Source organism: Erinaceus europaeus, chromosome 17 (genome assembly GCF_950295315.1).
Source record: "Erinaceus europaeus chromosome 17, mEriEur2.1, whole genome shotgun sequence".
Classification (NCBI taxonomy): Eukaryota; Metazoa; Chordata; class Mammalia; order Eulipotyphla; family Erinaceidae; genus Erinaceus; species Erinaceus europaeus.
Genome location: NC_080178.1, coordinates 63,125,378 through 63,133,941, shown reverse-complemented (window position 1 = coordinate 63,133,941; position 8,564 = coordinate 63,125,378). Strand labels below are relative to the sequence as shown.

General features: G+C 41.0%; 1 long non-coding RNA gene across 3 annotated transcripts in view; it reads left to right on the top strand.

The window, feature by feature from the left end:
- LOC132533884 (uncharacterized) overlaps positions 1-8,564 on the top strand; it is an 89,858-nt gene that overhangs the window by 37,137 nt on the left and 44,157 nt on the right. The window lies entirely within an intron of this gene.

Sequence of the window (8,564 nt, the reverse complement as noted above, 5' to 3'; positions counted from 1 at the left end):
ACCGCCACCCTGTCTCCTAACTTATTTCTTGGAGCCTACTATGTGCTAGTTTATAAATACTTCTGTTTTTCATGATCTTTTAAAAATATTTATTTTCCCTTTTGTTGCCCTTGTTTTATTGTTGTAGTTATTCTTGTCATTATTGGATAGGACAGAGAGAAATGGAGAGAGGCAGGGGAGACAAGGACAGACACCTGCAGACCTGCTTCACCACCTGTGGGGTGAAGCAGGTGGGGAGCCAGGGGCTCAAACCAGGATCCTATGCTGGGCCTTGCACTTTACAACACCTGCACTTAACCCATTGCACTATGTGGTGGTACACCCAATTAAGTGCACATAGTACTAAGCACAAGGACCCACACCCTCTTCTTTCAATTTCTCTCTGTCCATCCAATAAAATGGAAAAAAATGGCCACCAGGAGATGTGGATTCATAGTGCCAGCATTGAACCCCAGCGATAACCCTAGAGACAAACAAAAAACAAAGCCTTATTTCACAAGGGACACCAGAGCTCTATTCCACTCTGGCATATGTGATGCCATGGATCAAACTTGGGCACATAACTGTGGAGCCACCTCTTAAGATTTTTAAAATAACAGTTTTATTGAGATAATTCATATGCCATACAAGTCACCTAAAGGGTACAGTTCAGTTTTTAAAAGTACAATATGACTTCAGTTTCGTGCATTTGCAGTTATGCAGTCACTAACCATCACAGTCAACTGTGCAATACTTTCATCACCTCCTCTCAGATCTCTTAGCACATCAACAGTCACTTCCCTCTCCTCCCTCCTGCAGAACCCCAGGGAACCACTATCTATTTTAAAAAACTATTTATTTACTTATTAATGTGAGATACAGGAGAGAGAGAAAGAGAACCAGACATCACTCTGGTTTATGCACTACTGGGGAACAAATTCAGGACCTCATGTGTCCAACACTTTATCCATTGTGCCACCTCCTAGACTGCATTTTATATATATATATATATATGTTTCTCTCTTTCTTTCTTCCCTTCTTTCTTTTTTTCTTTTTACCAAAGCACTGTTTAGCTCTGGCTTATGGCGATGTGGGGGACTGAACCTGGGACTTGAGAGCCTCAGGCATGAAAGTCTCTTTGCATAACCATTATGCTATACCCCCACCCTATTTTTATTTTATTAAAAATTTTTTTTTATATTTATTTTCCCTTTTGTTGCCCTTGTTTTTTTATTGATGTTGTAGTTATTGTTCTTTTATCGATGTCATTGTTAGATAGAACAAAGAGAAATGGAGAGAGTAGGGGAAGACAGAGGGGGGGAGAGAAAGACAGACACCTGCAGACCTGCTTCACTGCCTGTGAAGCGACACCCCTGCAGGTGGGGAGGCGGGGCCTCGAACCGGGATCCTTACACTGGTCCTTGCACTTTGCACCACGTGTGCTTAACCCACTGTGCTACTGCCTGACTCTATTTATTTTCTATGTAATAGATTCAGAGAGAGACCAGAGCACTGCTCAACTTTGACATATACTAGTGTGTGCCATTCAATTCTGAAACCTCAGACTTGAACATCTTTTTGCATAATTGTTATGCTATCTCCCCAACCCTCTACTTTTTAAAACCTTTAAAAAGTATTTTATTTATTTGTTGGTTTATTTAATAGAGACAGAGAGAGATTGAGTGGGAAGGGGAGAGAGGAAGAGAGACACCTGCACCACTACTTTGAGATTGTGAAGCTTCCTCCCTGCAGGTGAGGACCAGGGACTCTAGTCTCTTTCTATCCCTACAGATTCACTTGTTCTGGATTCTCCGCTCACACAGTGTGTGCCAGTTTTTGACTGTCCTCACTCAGAGTTCATCCATGTTGTCATATGTCCGCTCTTCATGCCTTTTTATGATGGAGGAGCCTAACATTTACAAAGTTCACCCTACAGAGCAGGGAGCTGAGTGTCAGGAAGGGACAATGACTTACCAAGCCATACATCTAGTGTGTGACAGGACTCTAGCCTGTGAATTGTAGGATATTTTTGACACCATTGTAGGTGACAGGAAACCTGGAGGCTCTAGCACAGTACTGTTGGAGCTAGAGGGAGCACCGAGGGGCTGTGGGCTGGGTGGGAAGGGCTTCCGCAGTAGCTCCTGTGGGCCTCCGTGCAGGCACTGAGGTGAGGGTGGTCACTTCTGAACTTGAAACCCAGGTGACAGAAGAAAGAGGGGAGGTGGGGCAGGGAAGACATGGCACGCGGGATGAGAAGGGAAGGGGAGGGAATGGACAGGGCAGGGGCTGTGGCTATGGCCTCAAGGCAGGTGGTCAGCAATGCACATTCCGTACAAAGTGCAGGCTGTGCCTATCTTCCTTGGATAGGCAGTGCCATTAATGTTCTGAGGGAAGGAGGGTGCTAGGGCTGCAGGACCAGGAGGCAGCTTACCTGCTTGTGCCTGTTATCATGCACAAGGTCCTGGGTCTGAGCTCTGGCACCATGTAACATCATGGATGGTACCGGGTAAGCTCCATGGATGAAGGAGTGGCATTGTGGTGTTTCCCTCTCCACCCCCCTTATCTTTCTAAGTGGGAAAATGGAAAAAGTTCAGTCTGAAAGATAGTTTGGTGGTTTGGCATATGCACAAGACCCTGAGTTCATTCTCTGGCAATGTGTTAACAACAAAAGGACAGGTGAGGTTGGTGTGCTTTGGCTTTGTCCTCAGAATCCACATTTGACTGCTATGAGCTGGGGTCAACCACCCTGTGGATGCTCAGATATCCATTTTTATATCTCTGTGGAAGACTCAAGCGCTCAACAGGAGTAGGGGAGATGCTGGCTACTTGTGTTGGGGACACATGTGTACCTCATGCCTTTACTCCATTGTTGCAGGATCCTGAAGGCATTCCACCTCTGAGCTATCACTGGGAAATAGAGCCAACTATCAGGGAGAAGTTACTGATCAATAACATTCTTTGTAACCTTTGTGTTATCAGAGGCTGCCCTTGACCTAGGAGTTCAAGTCCTCTTGTGGTATTATCCTAACTTTATCTCATTAGGTTATTTAAGGCTATTTACAGGAGCTGGATGAGGATTTGGAAGGAATATTCTTCACCTGAGGTTTAATGTCTCTGGCCTGGGTCCCAGAATGATTCCTCTGTAGGTCCTGAGCTGCCTCAAGCCATGAAAGTTGGTGATGAGAGGGAGGTTCTGGGGAGGTGAACCTGGCCTGAGGGCACTTGACCAGTAAGGAGGACCCCCATCTCTCCTGGAGTTTTTGCACCACTTTGCCCTCTGAGGGCGGCACTTGGAGGCTGTTACTGGTGTGCTTGCCCCTCTCCTGATTTGCCCTGACAGTTGGGGAGGAGTAGGTGGGGCTGACGTTTACCAAGCACTGGCTGTGTGCCAAGCACATACACAAATGTCATCTTGTTTAATCTTCACACCAACCTTAGGAAGCTGGGACTATTATTTCTGCTTAGCAAATGAGGCAACAGAGACTAGAGGGGACCTGTCAGAGAAGTGGCTGGTCTCTTCTCTGGCCCCTCAGCTGCACAAGAACAACCTCTGTTGGTTCCCTCTCACCCCCAGATTTCTCTCTCTTTTTTTTTCTTTTTCCAGTTAAGGTTCTACTTATGTTTTCTTTTCTTTTTTTTTATTTAAATAATTTATTTCTTTATTGGGGAATTAATGCTTTACATTCAACAGTAAATACAATAGTTTGTACATGCATAACATTTCCCAGATTCCCATTTAACAATACAACCCCCACTATGTCATTCATCATCTTTCATGGACCTGTATTCTCCCCACCCACACACCCACCCACCCCAGAGTCTTTTACTTTGGTGTAATACTCCAATTCCATTACAGGTTCGACTTGTGTTTTCTTTTCTAATCTTGTTTTTCAACTTCGGCCTGAGAGTGAGATCATCCCATATTCATCCTTCTGTTTCTGACTTATTTCACTCAACATGATTTTTTCAAGGTCCATCCAAGATCGGCTGAAAACAGTGAAGTCACCATTTTTTACAGCTGAGTAGTATTCCATTGTGTATATATACCACAACTTGCCCAGCCACTCATCTGTTGTTGGACACCTGGGTTGCTTCCAGGTTTTGGCTATTACAAATTGTGCTGCCAAGAACATATGTGTACACAGATCTTTTTGGATGGATGTGTTGGGTTCCTTAGGATCTATCCCCAGGAGGGGAATTGCAGGGTCATAGGGTAGGTCCATTTCTAGCCTTCTGAGAGTTCTCCAGACTGTTCTCCACAGAGGTTGGACCAATTGACATTCCCACCAGCAGTGCAGGAGGGTTCCTTTGACCCCACACCCTCTCCAGCATTTGCTGCTGTTACCTTTCCTGATGTATGACATTCTCACAGGAGTGAAATGATACCTCATTGTTGTCTTTATTTGCATTTCTCTGACAATCAGAGACTTGGAGCATTTTTTCATGTGTTTCTCGGCCTTTTGGATCTCTTCTGTGGTGAATATTCTGTCCAAGTCCTCCCCCCATTTTTGGATGGGGTTATTTGTTGTCTTGTTGTTGAGTCTGGAAAGCTCTTTATATATGTTGGTTATTAAACTCTTATCTGATGTATGGCATGTAAAGATCTTCTCCCATTCTGTGAGGGGTCTATTGGTTTGGGTAGTGGTTTCTTTTGCTGTGCAGAAGCTTTTTAATTTGATGTAGTCCCATAGGTTTATACTTGCCTTAGTCTTCCTTGTAATTGGATTCATTTCATTGAAAATGTCTTTAAAATTTATGCGGAAAAAAGTTCTGCCAATATTTTCCTCTAAGTATCTGATAGTTTCTGGTCTAACATCCAAGTCCTTGATCCACTTGGAATTTACTTTTGTATTTGGTGAAATACAGTGATTCAGTTTCATTCTTCTGCATGTTTCAACCCATTGTTTCCAACACCATTTGTTGAAGAGACTCTGCTTTCCCCATGTAATAGTCTGGGCCCCTTTGTCAAAGATTAGATGTCCATAGGTGTGGGGCCTCATTTCTGGGCTCTCAATTCTATTCCACTGGTCAGTGTGTCTGTTCATGTTCCAGTACCAAGCAGTTTTGATGACAATGGCCCTATAATACAGTTTGAGATCTGGCAGTGTGATGATTCCAGTTCTGTTCTTTTTTCTCAAGATTGTTTTGGCAATTCTAGGTCTTTTCTGGTTCCAGATAAACATTTGTAGCATTTTTTCTATTCTCCTAAAAAATGTGCTTGGGATCTTGATGGGGATAGCATTAAATTTGTAGATGGCTCTGGATAATATATTCATTTTGATGATGTTAATTCTTCCAACCCATGAACATGGAATATCTTTCTACTTCTTTGTGTCTTTTTCAATTTCTTTGAGTAGTGACTCATAATTTTCATTATACAAGTCTTTCACTTCTTTGGTTAGGTTTATTCCTAGATATTTTATTGTTTTTGTTGCTATAGAAAAAGGAACTGATTTCTGGATTTCAATTTCTTCTAACTTAGTGTTTGCATAGAGGAATGCCACTGACTTTTGAATGTTAATTTTATAGCCTGACACCTTACTGTATTGCCTGATGATTTCCAAAAGCTTCCTGCTGGATTCCTTAGGTTTTTCCATGTATACTATCATGTCATCTGCAAATAGGGAGAGTTTGACTTCTTCTCTTCCAATCTGTATTCCTTTAATTCCTTGCTCCTGCCTGATTGCTATGGCAAGAACTTCCAACACTATGTTGAATAGTAATGGTGATAGTGGGCAGCCCTGTCTAGTACCTGACCTGAGGGGAAATGCTTCCAGTTTTTCACCATTGAGTATGATGTTGGCTGTAGGTTTGCTATATATAGACTCCACTATCTTCAGGAATTTTCCATCTATTCCCATTTTTTTTTGTAGTGTTTTGATCATAAAGGAATGTTGTATTTTGTCAAAGGCTTTCTCTGCATCTATTGATATGACCATGTGGTTTTTGGTCTTGCTTTTGTTGATGTGGTGGATCACATTGATTGATTTACGTATATTAAACCAACCTTTCATGTCTGGGATAAACCCCACTTGGTCATGATGAACAATCTTTTTGATATACTGCTGTATCCGGTTGGCTAGAATTTTGTTCAATATTTTCGCATCTATGTTCATCAGAGATATTGGTCTGTAGTTTTCTTTTTTGGTTGTGTCCCTGTCTGCTTTTGGTATCAGGGTGATGTTGGCTTCATAGAAGCTGGCAGGGAGTATTCCAGTGTCTTCAATCTTCTGGAAGACTTTTAAAAGTAGAGGTATTAGTTCTTCTTTGAAAGTTTTGTAGAATTCATTTGTAAAACCATCTGGTCCAGGACTTTTATTTTTGGGAAGATTTTTGATAACTGTTTCAATTTCATTAGCTGTGATGGGCCTGTTCATGTTATCCACTTCCTCTTTACTTAGTTTTGGAATTTGGTAGGTATCTAGGAAATCATTCATTTCTTCCAGGTTCTCTAGCTTGGTGGCATATAGTTGTTCATAGAAGCCTCGCATGATATGTTGAATTTCTGCAATGTCTGTTGTGATATCTCCTCTTTCATTTACTATCCGATTTATTTGGGTCTTTTCCCTTTTTCGTTTTGTGAGTCTGGCTAAAGGCTTGTCGATTTTGTTTACTCTTTCGAAGAACCAACATTTACTTTCATTGATCTTTTGTATGGTTTTCCTATTCTCAATGTTATTTATTTCTGCCCTAACTTTAGTGATTTCTGTCCTTCTGGTTGCTTTAGGATTCCTTTGTTGTTCTTCTTCTAGGTCTTTAAGATGTGCAATCAGGCTGTTTATTTGTGCCTTTTCTTGTTTCCTAATGTGTGCTTGTATAGCTATGAACTTCCCTCTTAGGACTGCTTTAGCTGTGTCCCAAATATTTTGATAGCTTGTGTCTTCATTTTCATTGAACTCTCGAAACATTTTGATTTCTTCCTTGATTTCCTCTTTGACCCAGAAGTTGTTAAGAAGTGTACTGTTGAGCTTCCACATTTTGGTACTGTTACTAATCTTTTGTTGATTGTTAAGTGTTAGTTTAATTCCACTGTGGTTTGAGAAGATGCTTGGGATGATTTCAATGCTCTTGAATTTGCTGATGCTGTGTTTGTGGCCTAACATATGGTCTATCCTTGAGAATGATCCATGTGGATTTGAGTAAAATGTGTATTCCAGTTTCTTGGGATGAATGACTCTGAAAATGTCCAATAGTTCTAGTTTATCTATCTCTTCATTTAGCTCCCTTATGTCTTTACTGATTTTCTTCCTTGATGATCTGTCAAGTTGAGAGAGTGGGGTGTTGAAGTCCCCTACTATGATTGTGTTACTGTTAATATATTGCTGTAGCTCTTTCAGTAGAAGTTTGATGTATTTAGATGGCTTCTCATTGGGTGCATAGATGTTAATAATTGTTAAGTGCTCTTGATTGGCTGATCCTCTGAGCATTAAATAGTGTCCATTCCTATCTTTTTTAATCTTATCTATTTTAAAGTCTATCATGTCAGATATGAGAATAGCTGTTCCTGCCCTTTTTTGTGGGCCATTGGCTTGTATGATAGTTTTCCATCCTTTCACTTTAAGTCTGTGTTTGTCTTGTTGAGTTAGGTGAGTTTCTTGTACACAACATATTGTTAGGTTGTGTTTTCTGATCCATCTTCCTACTCTGTGTCTTTTAATAGGTGAATTCAGGCCATTGACATTTATTGATATCAAAGATTGAAGATATTTTAACGCCATTCTTGTAGAGTTTTATGATATATGTCCTATTTGTGGTGGTCTGGTTGTTTATAGGAGACCTTTCAGAACTTCTTTCAGGGCAGGCTTGGTGATGGTTGCTTCCTTCAACTGTTGCTTGTCTGAGAAGGTTTTGATGCTTCCATCTAGTCTGAATGACAGTCTAGCAGGATATAGTATTCTTGGCTGAAAGCCTTTCTCATTGAGCACTCGATAGATATCTTGCCATTCTCTTCTGGCCTGTAGTGTTTGTATGGAGAAGTCTGCTGCTAATCTTATGGGTTTCCTTTGTAGGTGACTCTTTGTTTTTCTCTTGCAGCCTTGAGGATCCTTTCTTTATCCTTATTCCTTTCCAATCTAAGTATGACATGTCTTGGTGTCTTTAGATCTGGGTTAATTCTGTTTGGGACCCTCTGGGCTTCTTGAATCTTTATGTCTTTGGTGTTGTCTAGACTAGAGAAATTTTCAGCTATTATGGCCTGGAGAATGCTTTCTTCCTCTCCTTCTTTCTTCCTCTGGTAAGCCAATAATGCGTATATTGTTTCTTTTGAAGTCATCCCATAGGACTCTGTTGTTGTTTTCAGCATCTCTTAATCTCTTTTTGAGATCTCTTACTTCTTTTTTAGTTGTCTCTAATTCATCCTCAATCTTGCTAATTCTGTCTTCAGCCTCATTGATTCTATTCTCTCTGCCCTCTACTGCTTTCTGGAGTTCATCTATTTTGTTGCCCTGCTCTGATACTGTTTTAGCTTGTTCAGCTAGTTGCCTTCTTAGCTCAGCGATTTCAGCTTTCAGCTCTCTAATAACCATGAGATTATTATAATTTTCTTCCATATTCTCATTTGTTGTTCCTGCATTTCTGATTACAAT